We start from the raw sequence: 19,313 nt of genomic DNA, 5'->3' as shown, positions 1-19,313 counted from the left end.
CAACCTACGCTAACCTTTCCTAATACCAGTTCCTCTCCTCCACTGCAATCCCCTGAACCCTCTTAGCATGTAAGCCTAATAGTCCAGCTGTTTGTGGATCACCTTCTTAAGAGCTGACTACAACAGTGCAACTCTTGGCAGGGACCTCTACCATATAATTGTTTTGTTGTACTCCCCCTTTGTTTATAGCGCTGCAGAATCTGTTGGCGCTCTACAAATAACCGATAATAATAATAATAATTAAAGCATACAATGAGGAGACCGGCTAACCATCCGCCACAAATCCAAAGGCACAATGAGTAAGATGCAACAAAAGCAGGTTTATTATCATAGGTACAGACAGTGCTTTAAAAACAAAAAGGGCATGCAGAAAAAAGCACCATACGGAATGCTCCGTAGGTTACAGTGCAATTGTACGGCAATCAATATAAAGCATTAAAATCTTTGCAAGATAATGACACCATTGTGATAAAATTATCAGACAAAGGCGGCAATGTGGTCGTCATGGACAGGGAATATTATCTGTTTGAGGCAAAGCGTCAGTTGAGGGATACTGAGGTATACTGTAAATTGGATTCTAATCCAACAGCAAAATTTAGATTGAAACTTGAAAGAATTTTACATCAGGGTAAATCTATAGGAGTTATAGCGGAAAGAAAACTTGAACAGTTCCTAATTAAAAATCCCAATGTACCTATTTTTTATTTTCTCCCTAAACTGCATAAAAATGCAACACATCCTCCTGGTAGGCCCATCATCTCCGGAGTGGGCTCCCTTTTGGAGCCCACTTCTGAGTTGATAGATTCCTTTCTACAACCCCTAGTGGCCCAACTAACAAGTTATATTAGGGACTCCACACAAGTGCTTAATGCCCTACAAACTATTAACTGGAAACCTACTTATAGATTTATTACAGTGGATGTGGCTTCACTTTACACCTCCATCCCACACCAGGCAGGTCTTACATCAATTTCTAATATTTTGGACAGAATGTCTGGTTTTTCAGAGGATCTTAAACAGTTCATAATTTGGACTTTGGAGTTTTTATTAACTCATAATTATTTTTTGTTTGAGGGGTCTTACTATCTGCAGAGACGTGGAACAGCTATGGGGGCGAAATTCGCCCCCTCCTATGCCAATCTCTATATGGGATGGTGGGAGCTGCTCCATGTTTATGCGGATAGTAACCCCTTCAGGGAACACATAATTTATTTTGGACGCTATATTGATGACCTGCTTTTGGTGTGGGATGGAGATGAGGAGTCTGCATCTAAATTCATGGAGTATTTAAATTGCAATGATCTTAACCTGAGTTTTGTTGGATGTCAGAATACAACAAAGATTGAGTTTTTGGATATCGAAGTATCAGTTGATAATGGGTCAATTGTGACAGATTTACATAGAAAACCGACTAGTGGTAATACCATTCTTAACTATAGATCTTGTCATCCTCAACATGTACTCAAAGCTATCCCTAAGGGCCAATTTATTAGGGCAAAGAGAATTTGCTCTAGTGAGACCCTATATAAAAAGCAGAGCGAGGATCTGTGTAGTAGACTCCAACACAGGGGATACAATAACCAATTATTGTTAAAAGCTAGACAAGTTGTAGATAACATGCCACGTGAGTCCCTTTTGCAATATAAGAAGGAAAGTAAATTATCTTCTAGCATCCCTAATTTACCCAATAAGGTGGTCTTCAGTACTCCATACAGTTTGGAATACAGAAAGATCTGTGACATTGTACAAGAAAGTCTTCCTATTCTTCAAACTGACCCTGTTCTGGAGAAAGTGATCTCCAGTGGTGTCAAATTTGTGTCCAGAAAGGCAAAGAGCATTCAAAATTATGTATCCCCTTCTTTTTTACCTGAAACTAAAAGAAGTACTTGGTTACCCACTAGATCAGGCTGTTTTAAATGTAGAGGCACTAGATGTATCACCTGTGACCATATTACGGAAGGGAATTCCTTTCAATCATACAGCACAGGGAAACAATATACAATTAGGTACAACCTTAATTGTAATTCAACACACATAGTGTATCTCATGACATGTAAAGGCTGCCAGGTCCAATACTTAGGAAAAACTAAAAGAAGGTTGAGGGACAGAGTATTGGAGCATATCAGAGATATAAATGACCCAGATATTTTCACCTCAGTGGCCTCACATTTTAAATTTGACCATCAGGGGGATTCTTCCCTAGCATTTTTTCAGGCAATTGACCATGTCCCCTTCTCCAAGAGAGGGGGGGACAGGGAATACCAGTTAAGTAAGAAGGAGGTCAGGTGGATCTTTAATATGAACACCAGGACACCCTCTGGTTTAAATATTGAGTCAGACGTTAATTTGTTTGTATAGTATACTACATCCTGACATTGTATATAATGAGACTTCTTTCATTCATTTTTTTGATTATTGTCTTTTTTCATTTATTGTCTCATTTGTTGTTTAACATATTGTTTTTGTGGTAAGAATTTTATATTTTAGATGCACAAAATAAGCTTACAAGTATAACTGTTTTATTATAAATTGCATTTATATATTTCTTACTCAAAATAATTATACAACATTGCCGTCCTGTACTGACACTGTCTATTGCAGCCTATGTATATGAGGGGTTAAAAATGAGTTTACACATTAAATCTAAAGTACTCAATGTAACACACCTGTCTAATTAACATGATACCTCTCTATTTAGGCTTACAGACCAGTACACATTTTTAAGCAGTGAACAAGTGAGGCAGCCCCTCACGAAACGCGTATGTTTGTTGTTACTGCACTGTAACCTACGGAGCATTCCGTATGGTGCTTTTTTCTGCATGCCCTTTTTGTTTTTAAAGCACTGTCTGTACCTATGATAATAAACCTGCTTTTGTTGCATCTTACTCATTGTGCCTTTGGATTTGTGGCGGATGGTTAGCCGGTCTCCTCATTGTATGCTTCAATTTTGCTGACGTCATTGGACCGAGACGTCTGGATCTGGCTCCTATCGGCATCCGTAGGAATGCGAATGGTGCACACGCTGAAGACACGCTGAACAGGATCGCTGAAGAAAGTAGCCCATCATACTGCCAGGGGGTAAGCACCGCTTGCTTTGTTTCTTATTTAAATAATAATAATTAGCTCTGAAAATTATACATTGAGTTGGAACTGTATCCTGCTGACTTTTCAGAACTAACTCTGCAGCAAATATTTTCCTTATTGACTTTAATAGATAACTGCGAAACAATTCACTTTATACTAAATGAGTTTCCAGTGATTATATGTTGGGAATAGATTATTAAAATGACATGAACTGCTTTGGTCTGGTAATATGTACAGAACTATGGCTGAGCCTCAGGATCATGTCATGTGATTACCTCTGGGGTTAACAGCCATGCTAATTAGCATATGTAATTGTGCAGTGTAGCTAAAAAACTACAGGTGCTAGGTCTGTCATTACTTAAAGGGACATTACACTGTAAAATTGTTTTTATATTAATGTATTTTCAATGACTTGTTATGCCAGCTGCAGGGTTTAAAATGTATGAGAAATTGCATTTTCAGGTTTATTTGTGTATATGAAGTAGCTGGTTTTGTGCTTTTAAACCACAGCCTATTACAATGGGTTGAGCTTCAGGTAATATCATATCTCATTATGTTATCACTTTGTGTACACACACTTGCTTCCTTATATTATATTTGTCTGTTAAACTAAAACTTAATACATAGAGGCCCATTTATCAAGCTCCGTATAGAGCTTGTGGGCCCGTGTTTCTGGCGAGTCTTCAGACTTGCCAGAAACAGCAGTTATGAAGCAGCGGTCTAAAGACCGCTTCTCCATAACCCTGTCCACCTGCTCTGAGCAGGCAGACAGGAATCGCCACAATCCAACCCGATCAAGTACGATTGGGTTAATTGACACCTCCTTGCTGGCGGTCCATTGGCCGCGAGTCTGCAGGGGGTGGCGTTGCACCAGCAGCTCTTGTGAGCTGCTGGTGCAATGCTGAATACAGAGAGTGTATTGCTCTCCACATTCAGCGAGGTCTTGCGGACCTGATCCTCACTGTCAGATCAGGTCAGCAAGACCTTTGATACATAGGCCCCATAGAGAGAACAATGGAAACTTATAATTGTATTACTTAAAGGGATAGTAAACCCCAAAATTTTCTTTTAGGATTCAGATAGAACATACAATTTTAAACAACTTTCCAATTTAAATCTATTATCAAATGTTCTTCATTCTCTTGTAATCCATTGCTGAAGGGACAGCATGGCACTACTGACAGGAAGCTGAAAACATCTATTTAGCCAAGAGACAAATGTGTGCAGGCACCAATTAGCAGCAGCTCCCACTAATGTATGATATGTGCGTATTCATTTGTTAACAAGGGATACTAAGAGAACGACGCACATTTGAAAATAGAAGTGAATTTAAAATGACATGCTCTATCTGAATCAGGCCAGTTTAATTTTGACTTTCCTATCCCTTTAACTATCCTGCACCCCACTGTGAGTTTAATTTCTTCTGCTGGCTGTGTTTACTTAGGCTATTCAATACCTGAGACTCCAGTTAAAAACTTCAGTATATGTTGCAAAACCACAAGCTAAATCAGCTATTTCAAAGGCCAAAATAGGGGTAAAGGAGCTACTTGTAAACAATTTAATACACTCCAGCAAGTAAAATGGATCATTGGGAACCATTTAAATGGGAGAAAGTTTTGGGGTGAACTGTCCCTTTAATAGTAGAGTCCCCACATTTAGAAGCCTTTATCTCTGTATCAATTTGATATTAATTATAGTTGATCTGAACCATACAAATAGGGTGTCCAGTAATCTAGCAGGCTGTCCAGTACATTATGTACAAAAATACTGGACACTTAAAGGGACAGTCAAGTCCAAAAAAAACTTTCATGATTTAAACAGGGAATATAATTTTTTATTTTTTTTTCAAAAGTTTATTGAAAATCAAGCATTTACATTGAAATAAACATACAAAATGAGATCAATTACACTCTTGAGTCATTTTACATCTTACTTTTGTGAAGGTATGAATAAACGGGATGAAGGGGTAGGGGCGGAAAAGGGAGATTAAAGTGCGGCTACAATAAATACCAGAGTTAAGAGCAAGAGTCATTGTACAATAAGGTACACCGTCCAGGCCTACATGTCTCTCCAACGTTTCCAAGGGCATTTCTATGACGTTTTCTTTTCTAGGGCTTATTTAAGCTACTTAGGGTAAGAGTGTATGTAGGTTTCCCATGCAAAAAGCATCTGAGCATATAGGTCTAAATTTTTATTTTTCATGTAGGAATATTCCTCCAGAGATATTGTGCGATTACACTCTGAGTGCCAAAGTGCCAGGGAGGGGATCTTATCTGACTTCCAATTCCTCGCAATCATGATTTTAAAGCTATTGATCAGAATATAGAACAATTTTTTTAGTGGGGTAGAGAGTTTGCTCGGGACCTTATTAAAGAGCCACAGGCAGGGATCTAAGGGGGTGGGTACTCCTAGTATTTTACTGGTTTCTTGTGCTATCTCGTTCCAGATAGGCTGTAGTTTGCTACATTGCCACCATATGTGGGACATGTGGCATTCCCCTGATCCACATCTCCAGCATTGTGCTGATTTGAGTTTATAAATTTTTTTACACCGCTCTGGGGTTAGGTACCATCTCTGTAATATTTTTAAATTGAGCTCAACAAATTTGCATGAGACTGAGGTTTTTTTTATGTTGGCAAAAATTTTCAAGGCATCTGTATATGTAATTTCTATTCCTAATTCAGAGTTCCATCTGTCAATGTAGTATGGAAGAGCTCCATGCGGTTGTTGTGATAGGAGGGAGTGTGTAATGGATAGAGCGTGTCTGGTTGGAGTGCTTTTATGACAGATAGATTCGAAAGGTGTCATTGACCTGATCATATTATTGGTTTGTGGATGAGATGTGATGTATGAATGACACTGTCTGTAGAAAAGCCAGTCTCCAAAGACAGAGAAGCCAGTGGAGACCAGTTCCTCTATGCTAGGAGAATGTTGTTCGTTACCTAAGTGGTGAATCTGCAAGGATCTGATGGAGGTGCCAACAAGCCTAGCTGCCATCGAGAGACCAGGCCGGAATTCGTTATTATGTGTCCCAGACTCTGAAGGTTTCTGAAATAGTTTGTGTGGTAGATTTTAGGAATCTATCTCTATCCCTTGATGACCAGCATAGTTGGCCCAAGTGTTGATTTTGTGTTATATCATGTTCTAATTGCACCCATGTTTTGTCATTCAGGTTCGAGTACCAGTCTATAATTTGCTGTAGGAAGGTAGCTTGTCTATACCGGTGGAAGTCAGGGACCCCGAGGCCTCCCATATGTATGGGGAGGAACATTATCTTTTTACCAATTCTCACTCTGTTGTTGAACCAGATGAAGGCTAAAATGTTTGTTTGCAGGGTGTTAATATAGTTTACAGGGAGGGGAATGGGTAGGGTCTGGAAGAGATAAAGGAGTTTCGGAAGGATGTTCATTTTAATTACGTTTATCCTCCCTAGCCAGGAGATATGCTTTCTTTTCCAGGAGGAGAGATCTGTAATTATCCCTTTAAGGAGCGGCTTATAATTTAGAGTGAAAAGCTGATCTGGTGTTGGTGTTAATTGGATGCCTAGATATTTAAGTGAGTTTGCTTGCCAGCGGAATGGGCATATATGTTTGATTAGATCTATTTCTGTTGGCGGAATGTTAATGTTCAAGATTTCCGATTTCGTTTTATTAATTAGGAAGTTGGATGCAATACTAAATTCGTCTAACTAGCGGATGATATGTGGTATAGTGGTTAAGGGGTTAGTGATGCAAAATAAGACATCGTCGGCGTATAACATAATCTTGTGGTGTGATTTTTGAATTTGTAAGCCTGTTATAAGGGGGTGATTCCCGAATTTTATGAGCTAGTATTTCTATAACGCAGGCGAATAGCAGTGGGGAAAGAGGACAACCCTGTCGTGGCCGTTTGTGATATGAAATGGATCCATTTATGTGGACTCTGGCTGTTGGAGTAGAGTACATGGCAAACACCCAATCTATGAAGTCCTGCCCCACACCCATTTTTTCTAGTACCGCTCTCAGAAACTGCCAACCAACGCGGTCAAATGCCTTCTCCGCGTCAGTCGACAGAACCAGGAGCGGGATATTTTTGTGTGTAGCATATTCTATTAGTTGTATAACTCGGACCGTGTTGTCTTTTGCTTCCCTGGTTGGCACGAATCCAACCTGGTCTTTTTCAATTAATTGTGGTAATACTGTGTTTAATCTTACTGCGAGAATTTTGGCATATATTTTCAGGTCAGTGTTTAGTAGAGAGATTGGTCTGTAATTTTCTACATATTCAGGGCTTTTTCCCGGTTTTGGTATAATAGAGATGAAAGCTTCCAGTGTTCGAGTGGGGAACGGGCTCTCTGGGGTTATCGAATTAAAGAGAGAAAGAAGGTGTGGGGAAATGAGATCTATGTATTTTTTTATAATAATAGTTAGTGTAACCGTCGGGGCCTGGTGCTTTGTCCGTGGGGAGCTCTTTTATGGTCTTTCTAATCTCAAGTGGGGTGAAGGGGTTTTGAAGAAATGTTTGTTGTTCTTCTGTCAATTCTGGGAGTTTAACATCTGATAAGTATTTGTCAATATAGGATATGTTGGTCTCTGAGTCGTGTGGATGTAAGTCTGTAGATTTTGTAGTCAGGTTATACAGTTTTTCATAATAGGAACAAAAGGATTCGGCGATGTTTGAGGTGTCATAGTGTGTTTTATTAGGGGACTTAATTGTGAGGATGTAGGCACGTTGAGCTTTGCGTTTTAGTTTGCGGGCAAATAGCCAGCTGCATTTATTGTCACCTTCGTAATGTGTCTGCTTAAGTTTGAAGGCAAATGCTTTACATTCTTTATCTAGAAGGTTATTGACGATCTGTTTTGTCTCTTGTAAAGTTTTAGCCAACTGTGTATCTTCAGGTGTTTTGTTAAGTTGTGATTCTAGATCATTTACTTTATTCAGGGAGTCATGTAGCAGTTGTCTTTGCTGTTTTTTATAGTGGGAGTGCATGCTCATCAGTTCACCTCGTATAGTTCCTTTATGTGCTTCCCAGATATTCTGGAATGAGGGTATTGAGTCAGTATTAAAGTCGAAGAATTCTTTTATAGCTTTTTGAATTTTGTCATTGTATTGTGGGAGGTCTAATAGTTCCTCATTAATTTTCCATATGTAGGTAGAAGGGGAAGCCGAGGGCCATAATATAGAGCATGATACTATAGAGTGATCTGACCAGGTCGAGGGTATGATGGATGATTGTGTAGTTAGTGAAAGGGTGGTTACATCAGTTAGTATGTAGTCTATCCGGGAAAAGCGTGAGTGTGGGTGGGAAAAGAAAGTAAAATCGTCTGTATCAGGGTGATGTATTCTCCATACATCATGGACCGCTAGGTCTCTCAAGCGCTGCTTTATAACCGTCAGTGCTCTATGTGGTGTTGATGAAGTGTGATTCGAGTTGTCTCGGTGTGGGTCTAATGAGACATTAAGATCTCCGCCTACTATTAACATACCCTTGGCCACCTCCAAAATTTTTCCAGTTAGGGAGGTTATGAATTTGTCTTGCCCGGTGTTTGGGGCATAAGCACATACTAAGGTAGTGGTTGTGTTAAATAGTTTCCCCACTAATATTATGTATCTGCCCTCTGCGTCTTTATATAAGTTAAACAATTGGAAGGGTATTCCCTTTTTGATTAAAATCCCAACTCCATTAGTTTTGGAACTGTTTGAAGAGTAAAATGAGGGACCAAATTTATAAAAGAAAGTTTTAGGCTCTTGGCCTTTCAAAAAGTGAGTTTCCTGTATGAATATCAGGTCCCCTCCCTTGCTTTTAATATCTCGAGTGACAACATTTCTTTTATGTGGATTGTTTAGGCCCTTGGCATTAATCGTTAGAATTGACAGTTGTCTGTTATTGGTTTTGTTTTTATTCATTATGATTTATCCTTGGTGGTGATATGCTGTGTAAAGTGTGTGAAAACAGTGTTAGGTTATTTCTCAGGCCTGGACGGTATATGAATTGACTTTGAAATATAAGAAAAAAGGAACTTATACATTGTACATTTATAAGTATAAACAATATGAACATTGCAGGATGATTCATTATACTTAAATGGTAGCCAATGGGGTAGGAAGGGGGGTGGCCAGAAGCCAAAGGGAGGATTGAAATTCTTTTCATTTCAATCTGAGGTCCTACAGCAGTAAGAATGTAAGTATTAAACATCAAATTAACAGTGTGAACAGTTATACAAAGGGCTATCAACCCTAACCTTCCTAAATTATTAAAACCCTTATAGGGTTATAATGAAGAAAACAAATCAACAGGTACAACATTTTGCTTAACACGACCAGCAAGGTACTGATCAATTAATGAACTATGTTCTGACTAGTTATGGTAACAAGTAAAACATTTCAAGATCTCACCCAATATAGGTAGTACAAAAATACATCCGTCATGTTCAGTCTCTTAATGATACGGGAGAAATGTTCAATCTTTCCTTTCGTTTCTTGAGGGATTGGACTTTACTCCAAGTTGTTTTCTGCAAGCTTGAGAATGGAGTGTGAGAAGCTGCAGGTGGGGGGCCGTCAGCTGAAGAAGGCGGTCCAGGTAGTTTCAGGGGGATTCCCAGTCCTTTAGAGAGTTTATCAAGGTCCTGTACACCTTTGTATATGATTGTGGTCCCCTCATGGGATACTATTAAACTAAAGGGGAATCCCCAGCGGTATTTGATGTTTTTGTCCTGCAGTACTGAGGTGATGAAACGGGTCTCTTTTCCCTTTTGGATGGTGCTGGGGCTCAGGTCTGGATAAATTTGTAGCTCGTGGTCCAGATATGTGATTGCGTGAGAAGATCTGTCTTTCTGCCAGATAGCCTCCCTGTCATTGAATCTGAGGAATTTGAGGATAATGTCTCTGGGGGGAGCATTTGGTGGTGGTGGGGGACGGAGAGATCTGTGGGCTCTTTCAATTTCTATCGGTGGGGCCTGCTGGTCTCCCAATATCTGACGGAAAAAACCTTGTAAATATTCCAACAGGTCTGCTGGTTTTATTAGCTCCGGAATACCCCTGATGCGGAGGTTGCTCCTCCGACCCCTATTCTCCAAGTCCTCAATCTTTTCTTGTAGGGCTTCTATTTTGTTTTCATGTGTGCTGGTTTGATTGTATAGTGAGCAGACCGCTTCAGTAGTTGTGTCTTGTGTTTCTTCAACTGTTACTATTCTCTCACCCATCTCTGTCATATCTCTTCGCAGCGTGGCTAGTTCTCTTGTTATGAGGGATTTGAGGGATTCAAAATCTTCCTTTGATGGGAGCTTAGCAATGTCCTGTTTAAGTTGTATCATAATGTCCGGTGATGACATTGGATCTTTATGTACAGGGCAGTCTATGGAACTTAGTTCTTGCGTGTCTGATGTGCTGGACTGGAAAAAAGAGCTGACCAGTGTATTGGACTGCGACTGGCCCTTAGGATTTTTATCCCCTTTATTTTTGTTCTTGGATGCCATTTCTTTTATGGGTGATCAGAATAGTTTAGAGATCTCAGTATGCAGCTCTCTGCTAGGGCCTGCGTTGGCCTAGTGGTTTCTGCTGAGGTTTATGCCAGATTTTCAGTTTGGTTCTGTGCTTTATTAACTTGTCAGGACCGTTAACCAATTGAGGCAATTTTTTCTTTATATCATGTTTTTGGATTGTATGTAGCCCTTCTGTTTACCTCATTAGTGTTTTTGTTATATTACATCTGTTACTGTTATCTTGTGATCTGTCTGTTAAACATGTTGTGGATTTATTTGTACCATTTCCTCTCCGGTGTGGAGCCTTTTGTGATCGCTCTATTGTGTTCTCTTACCCCATCGGGTCTCTGCTCATCAGGCGCTGTTTGAATTCCCTTCAGTCGCAGTTGTAATTGAGCCAAGATGACGACGGAGCGCTCCTTTGCTCCTATTTTCAGTAAAGTTGCGTGCGGATCCGGTCTCTCACGGTTGTGAAATTGCTCACATTTGGGCCTTCGGTTGTTGAGCCACAGCCTGCTGTGGGTAAAGGGGTGCTAGACACTGTTTTAAGGGTGACAGGTCTTACTGCTGTGCCGGAGCGACGTGACTATGCAGCCATTTGCCTGCTTGGCCAAGCTCCGCCTCCCAGGGAATATAATTTTAAACAACTTTCCAATTTACTTTTATCACCAATTTTGCTTTGTGCTCTTGCTATTCTTAGTTGAAAGCTAAACCTAGGAGGTTCATATGCTAATTTCTTAGATCTTGAAGACTGCTTCTAATCTGAAAGCATTTTAATACAATAATTGTATTTAATATTTTTTTATCAGATAGTGTTATGAGTGTAACTGTACTTTTAAATGTTGATGTGTTTTGTGACTTCATCAAAGTATATCAAGGGAATTAATCACATTTGATAATAGGTGTAAATTGGAAAATCATTTAAAATTGCCTGTAATGTTTTTTATGAATCCTGAAAGAACAAAAATGGGTTTCATATCCCTTTAGTAGGTCTCATATGATGTACAACCAAAACTTGAAAAAAGGCGAGTCGGGGCCACAGGCTTAAGAGCTTAAAAGGGTAATTTTATTGCCATACAAATTAAAATTGCGGTATTCACAGCAAAAGACATAACAGGTCAGATCTGAGACAGCAGCGGTCTAACATGTTTCAGCTCACTGCCTTAATCATAAATTCCCCCTTTCACCTAGTTTCTGTCTCTTTCTAATAAACGCAATAGATATTAAACTGAGAGAGATAATATGTTAAAAATGCTAAAAATAAACCAAGTTTAGTGCAAACTAATTTTTAGATCAAATAATGGAGTTAAGTTCTCTAATCACTGCCAAGTAACCATGGAGTAACCCAAACAAAATTAGTAGAGATTAAGCTAAGCAATATATAAATATAATAAGAAGTATTGAGATAATTTCTCTTTAAACTGTCATAAGGTTAATTACTCAAGTGACACTTCTTAGCTTTATAAATACACAGAATCCTTTTGTGGAACTCCAAGTAACGTTTGAGAATGATCGGTTACAAAACAGAGTGAATATTGCCTTAAACTGATAGATTGTTTATTTAGCATGTTTACAAAAATCAAAAATCTTACATTTCTATTGCTAAGTAATGCTCTGTAAATCTCTAATACCTATATGTCCTTTTTGCACTACATTGCAGACCATGTATATATGTGTTAGCAGGTAACTAAAGAGTTAACTTTGACATTGCACGTCACTGTGATTTTGTAATTTAAGGAGGCTGTGTATCTGAGACAGCACGGTCTATGATTAAGGCAGTGAGCTGAAACATGTTAGACCGCTGCTGTCTCAGATCTGACCTGTTATGTCTTTTGCTGTAAATACCGCAATTTTAATTTGTATGGCAATAAAATTACCCTTTTAAGCTCTTAAGCCTGTGGCCCCGACTCGCCTTTTTTCAAGTTTTGGTTGAAGTTTTCATGCAGACTTGCAGAGGTCTGCTGGCGGTTAGCGGGGAGCTCCACAATTGGATGCTGTGCTAAGGAAGGAGCCGAGCAGATTGGTCACGCCTGGTTGTGACGAAAAACTAAGGAGGGTTCAGACAAGGAAGACAGACCGAGACCGGGAGAGTATGCAGCAATTGCGAACACCGGAGGATCAAGGTACTGTGCATACTTTAACTTAACACACTGCCCTCATATATCAACTGGATTCTGAATCTGCAGCTTAGTTTGAGCGCTATAGTGGGACTTTCTGTTTGTATATGCTCATATGATGTAACCTGTAGTGTACTGCAAACATTTAACAATAAATGCTCTCAAGAATTAGAACATTATATTTTTTTATCAATGCATAAATAATTTACTAGACATGTGCAAAAGTATACTTTATTATTCAGTTTGTTAACAAATTATATAGTTATCCTCTTTCTTTGGCAATTACTTTGATCTGACACCAGATATTTGATATCAAAAGTACAATTTAAAATATCTAAATAGAATTAATAGGGCTGTTTTTCAAGTTCTCAGTATACTGTAATTAAGCCTTCTTTACTAGATGTGTTACAGTAAGATGAGCTTGTTTTTTTATGTCATATATGAAAATGTGAGGATTTTGAAGTTTACATTTATGCAGTGTGGGTTACATTTTCTAAGGGAGGCTTTATCCGAGTAGTGTTCCTTTTATAGATGGCTAGACCATTATGGCACTGACAAATGAGGCAAGTAGGCAACTTCGGAAATGGAGGCCTGCACTGATATAAGCATGGACATAACTGCTTGAGGTTTTCGGGTGATCCAGTTTCTGCTATAATTAACAGATATTCTTTGTGTCCTCATATATAAATATACAAACAAATTTATTGCAGATATATGCAGAACATCTGACCATTTAATAGTTTTAGTTAGGAACCTTTTTAATAGGTCAAGGGCACTTTGAAATCAGGCATATGGGTAGATTTATCTAGGGTCAAGCGGACAGGATTTGTTGAGGGTCGAGCGGATCATATCCGCTCAATCTTGCTAAATGCCAACAGCATACGCTATCTGCATTTAACATTGCTCTGTACATGTGTCACTGGCAACCAAGGGGATAAAATGACTGATTAGTTGTGAGAAACTAGTTGTGAAAAATATATGTGGTGGGATCAAGGGTGAAGCCTCAGGTTGAGCTTTTGTGGAGACTTTGGGGTTAATTTATTATATTTTATATGTCCGTCTGCATTTAACATTGCACAAGCATTTCTTGTGAAATGCTTGTGCAATGATGCTCCTGCACACTTGTGGCCAACTGGCCACTAGCAGGCTGTGTCAATTATCCCAATTGGTGGTGGAGAAGTTAAGGAGTAGCGGTCTTATGATATTTGGAAGCCATATTATTCTATAGTAGTTCTGCTTACATAGAAACCCAGTACAAAAGAGTAGAGTCTTGCAGATGAATAATATATTGTAATACTACAAATGTAAAGTGTTTTTTCACTATAGGCAGGTTGTTTCACCCTCGTTGGGGCTCTTCAGTATGATGTAGGTGCTAGGTTATTGGACTCAATCTTTGATTTTAGGTTTACGGCTATATGCCAGTTTTACTGATGATTACATAAATTTTTGTAACCACACTTACAAAGCGTGAAATGAATGCTTGAGCAGAACAGCAGCACCAATCATAGACAGCCTGTTTGGCCTGTTTGGGGCTCATCCCTCCATTCTATTAATCTTAGCAAAAAACAAATATACTTATCTGTGCAAAATTGCAACACTTATAATTCAAAATACATTTAAATATAATGGGCAGCCCTATAGCAAAGGGTGGAATTCGAGGACATCAGCATCAACCATAATGACTTGAGTAAGAAAGAGTCCCAAAGTAGCGAAACAGGCTGCCTATGGTTGATGCTGTGTTATTTAAGCCTCATGTATTTCACAGTTTGCTACACTACTGGTTTAAACTGACAGAAGCATAAGGGGTGCCATATTAAAAATGCATTTTCAATTAGTAATACACTCTGTGGGATAATTTGTATATTCTAACCATTGTATATTTATTCCTTGCTGAAATAATTAAATGGAGGGTTTATCTCACTCTATTAACAACAATACATTTATTTGGTACAATGGGAGTCCCTGCTCTAAAGGATTTTCATTGGTGCAAGTGCAGACCCTGTTCCAAGGAGCTTACAATCTAGTGTTTCAGTGCTTTGCTCAAAGAGCTTATAATCTTGTATTTAAGGAGAACTTACCTCTGGGTACTTACAGTGTAGAGAAATAAAATAAATCCCTGATTGAAGACTGTACTTAGCATGTGACATATACTAGACCCTCTGAAATCTTCAATCTTCCTGCCACTGCCATCGAGTATTACAGTCTTTGTTATACAGCTTGCCAGATATGAATCAGTCTTTGCACATCTTGTAAGTATTTGTCATCCAATGCAAGAAGATAGGTCCATGACACATTGTACCTTACACAAACAAGCACTTAAATCCAGTTATATAGATGCGCTCAAATCAGCATTTGACTGTAACACCAATAGACCAATGAGTGTTCATAACAGTATTACATTATTTCCAAATGCCATATTCTTATTATCAGGTGTTGCATACATCATTATGGATCCACTAAGATTATAGAGTAGCAAGTTTTATATCACCTCTAAAGCTGTACAGGCTGCGCTCCAAACCTGTTAATTTATCCAAATGTCACAGCTATACAAAGTTCTGTGATAAGTTTAACAGACCACAATGCAAAGAGCCGTACAAAGCCGTAAAAATTGTAGCTATTTACTCACAGATCCAGGGTGAAATCTTGTGTATTCCAACGGACCCTTAGCGGTAAGTAACGGTCCTGGTCCCAATACCGTGATGGTTCAGGACTCAACAAGCTTTGTTTGGACACATTGTACCTTATAAAAGCAGTATTTTTTCATGACATATCAAATATTGTGCTTCACTAGGACTCTCTGCTTCAAAAATCCAACAGTAGTACTTGTCCCACGGTGACTGTAGACATTCAAGTTTAGTATTACAGACATAGTAGTCCTTGTTCCAGGGTGCTGCAGTTCTCAGATAAATTTGTAAACCAACTCCAAGGTGCTTATAACCTAGTAGTATTATTGGAGTCCATACGTCAAGGCATTGCATTGAGGATATAAGTGCAAACATTTTAATCATATCATTGTATTCTCTTCGCCAAGATCCTTAACATTATTACATTATACAGATATGTGCAGTGAGAATGTATTTAAGCCAATAAATTTGATTTATTATCAGTTTATTAAAGTTATAGCAGTGTAAAAGTAATTATGCTTTATTGTTGGTTTTATGATTCAAGTTCTAGTGTCACAGAGATTAATTGTATATTTTATATTAATAAGCCTTGAAAAACACAAGAGAAATGTGAGAAATGATCTGACCTCACTGCACATGTCTGTAGGCTCTTGGAGCAGGATCTGTATTTACAATCTAGTGTGGTAATGTGATGTCTTGCTCAAAGAGCTTACATACTTGTTAATCTCAGAAAATCTTACCTTTGATACTTACAGTTTAGTAATATAAAAATCCTTGAAGGACATCTGCCATCAGCTCGTATATTGAAGGCCAGATGCTCATCAGTCTGATCTGAATTTATTTCAGATCACCAGCTGTCTTTTCTATATCCGAGTCAAGCAGAAAAAATAGCTGCATCAAATACTGCACCTTAAAGTACAGTGTTTATTGAGGGTCCCAGCCGGAGTGAGTTTGAAGAGAGAGGACATCTGCCATCAGTGCGTATAGTGCTGGCCAGATGCGCATCAGTCTGATCTGAATTTATTTCAGATTTCCAGTTGTCTTTTCTTCAATCGGGTCAAGCAGAAGAAACAGCTGCATCAAATGTAGCACCTTAAAGTACAGTGTTTAATGAGGGTCCCAGCACCAGTGAGTTTGCAGCGTGAGGATATCTGCCATCAGCGAGTATACTTCTGGCCAGATGCACATCAGTCTGATCTGAATTTATTTCAGATCGCCAGTTGCCTTTTCTTTATATGGGTCAAGCAGGACAGATGCTGTACCTTACAGTACAGTGTTTTAATGAGGGTCCCAGCACCAGTGAGTTTGCAGCGTCCATGCCGTGGGATTTATATTCTAGCCCTTTACTAGCTTTAGAGCATTTGCAGAATAATGATGCAGTAATTCTTACCATCCTTAAAGCTGGTTTAAAGTTTTTACTGCCAGCTGCAAGTCTTATAAAGATATGTAGAGGAAGCACAGCAAGGCATTGGTGTATCCTACAGTTATGGCTATAATACTTATAATGCTATAATATGTTTAAAATAATTATTTTAAAAATTAAAATATTTATTAAATTATATATATTTTTTAATAAAGGTGTGAAGATAATATTGATCTATATTATGTACGGTTTGTATGCTATGTTTTGTCTTGGAGCACTAGTGCCCATAGGAAGCTACAAAGTTTAAGCTATTACTTCTGTTATTTATCAGTATTATTTTACAATGTATATAAATGTGATTTAGTATTATGCAGTTACTGAGTTCGGGTGTTCATGGTAACACTACCTGTAGTAATTGGTGTTCATACCTGCAGCTCTCACCGGATGCCATTTGCATTGTGTTGGAGATAGTCACTGTTCTTCATACCAGCACATATACAGAGCTGTGGTTGTAAAGCAATAACCGTAATGTATTGTGCTAGCTGTGAAATAAAGATATTAGATAAATAATATTTACATGTCAGTGATTACTGAAGCTCAGCTGGATCAGTATGGCAACTCTAGTAAAGTGAGCAGCAGTTATTAAGGTGGTGGCTTTGTGTTGTCAGTTGGTTTTGTGACATAACTGCTGCATCACATAAGCCACTCCCCTAAGGCTGTCACCATGACAACCAGGCATCACATTATACCATGATTGTCAGTTAAATCTTTAGTTATGTTATTAGTGTAGCTTTAACATAAGATGTTTAATTATGCATAATAAAACAACTTTGAAATATACTCATTATTTATTTTGCCCCTTTTCATGTAATTTAGCTCTGAAAATTATACATTGAGTTGGAACTGCATCCTGCTGACTTTTCAGAACTAACTCTACACCAAATATTTTCCTTATTGACTTTAATAGATAACTGCGAAACAATTTACTTTATACTAAATGAGTTTCCAGTGATTATATGTTGGGAATAGATTATTAAAATGACATGAACTGCTTTGGTCTGGTAATATCTACAGAACTATGGCTGAGCCTCAGGATCATGTCATGTGATTACCTCTGGGGTTAACAGCCATGCTAATTAGCATATGTAATTGTGCAGTGTAGCTAAAAAACTACAGGTGCTAGGTCTGTCATTACTTAAAGGGACATTACACTGTAAAATTGTTTTTATATTAATGTATTTTCAATGACTTGTTATGCCAGCTGCAGAGTTTAAAATGTATGAGAAATTGCATTTTCAGGTTTATTTGTGTATATGAAGTAGCTGGTTTTGTGCTTTTAAACCACAGCCTATTACAATGGGTTGAGCTTTAATATCATATCTCATTTTGTTATCACTTTGTGTACACACACTTGCTTCCTTATATTATATTTGTCTGTTAAACTAAAGCTCAATACATAGAGGCCCATTTATCAAGCTCCGTATAGAGCTTGTGGGCCCGTGTTTCTGGCGAGTCTTCAGACTTGCCAGAAACAGCAGTCATGAAGCAGCGGTCTAAACCGCAGGCAGACAGGCAGACAGGAATCGCCACAATCCAACCCGATCGAGTACGATTGGGTTGATTGACACCTCCCTGCTGGCGGTCCATTGGCCGCGAGTCTGCAGGGGGCGGCGTTGCACCAGCAGCTCTTATGAGCTGCTGGTGCAATGCTGAATACAGAGAGTGTATTGCTCTCCACATTCAGCGAGATCTTGCGGACCTGATCCTCACTGTCAGATCAGGTCCGCAAGACCTTTGATACATAGGCCCCATAGAGAGAACAATGGAAACTTATAATTGTATTACTTAAAGGGATAGTAAACCCCAAAATTTTCTTTTAGGATTCAGATAGAACATACAATTTTAAACAACTTTCCAATTTAAATCTATTATTAAATGTTCTTCATTCTCTTGTAATCCATTGCTGAAGGGACAGCATTGCACTACTGACAGGAAGCTGAAAACATCTATTTAGCCAATCACAAGAGACAAATGTGTGCAGGCACCAATTAGCAGCAGCTCCCACTAGTGTATGATATGTGCGTATTCATTTGTTAACAAGGGATACTAAGAGAACGACGCACATTTGAAAATAGAAGTGAATTTAAAAGTGTCTTAAAATGACATGCTTTATCTGAATCAGGCCAGTTTAATTTTGACTTTCCTATCCCTTTAACTATCCTGCACCCCACTGTGAGTTTAATTTCTTCTGCTGGCTGTGTTTACTTAGGCCTAGATTTGGAGTTCGGCGGTAGATGGGTTGTTAACGCCACGCGTGTTTATGTCTAACGCACGGCATTGTTTGACTCCGGTATTTAGAGTTAGAATAAGACCATCTAACGATGCTCCTAACGCGTGTATGTCACACGCGTAATACTGCCCGCGTTAGACAGTCTCCCATAGAGATCAATGGGAAAGGCAAAAAATAGCTTTTTTCACCTAACACTCGATCTCGCGAGAATACGTACAGCTCGGTCATATGACGCATACCACATCATGCACAACAATAACACGCCGCAAATGTCGCAACAACAATCAATCAACAAAGCACACAAGCATTACATATTCACAAGCGGGGGAAGTTTTAATACAATTTTATACGGGGAATACGCATATACTTTAAGAT

This window comes from Bombina bombina, chromosome 3 (genome assembly GCF_027579735.1).
Source record: "Bombina bombina isolate aBomBom1 chromosome 3, aBomBom1.pri, whole genome shotgun sequence".
Lineage (NCBI taxonomy): Eukaryota > Metazoa > Chordata > Amphibia > Anura > Bombinatoridae > Bombina > Bombina bombina.
This window is presented reverse-complemented; position numbering follows the sequence as displayed.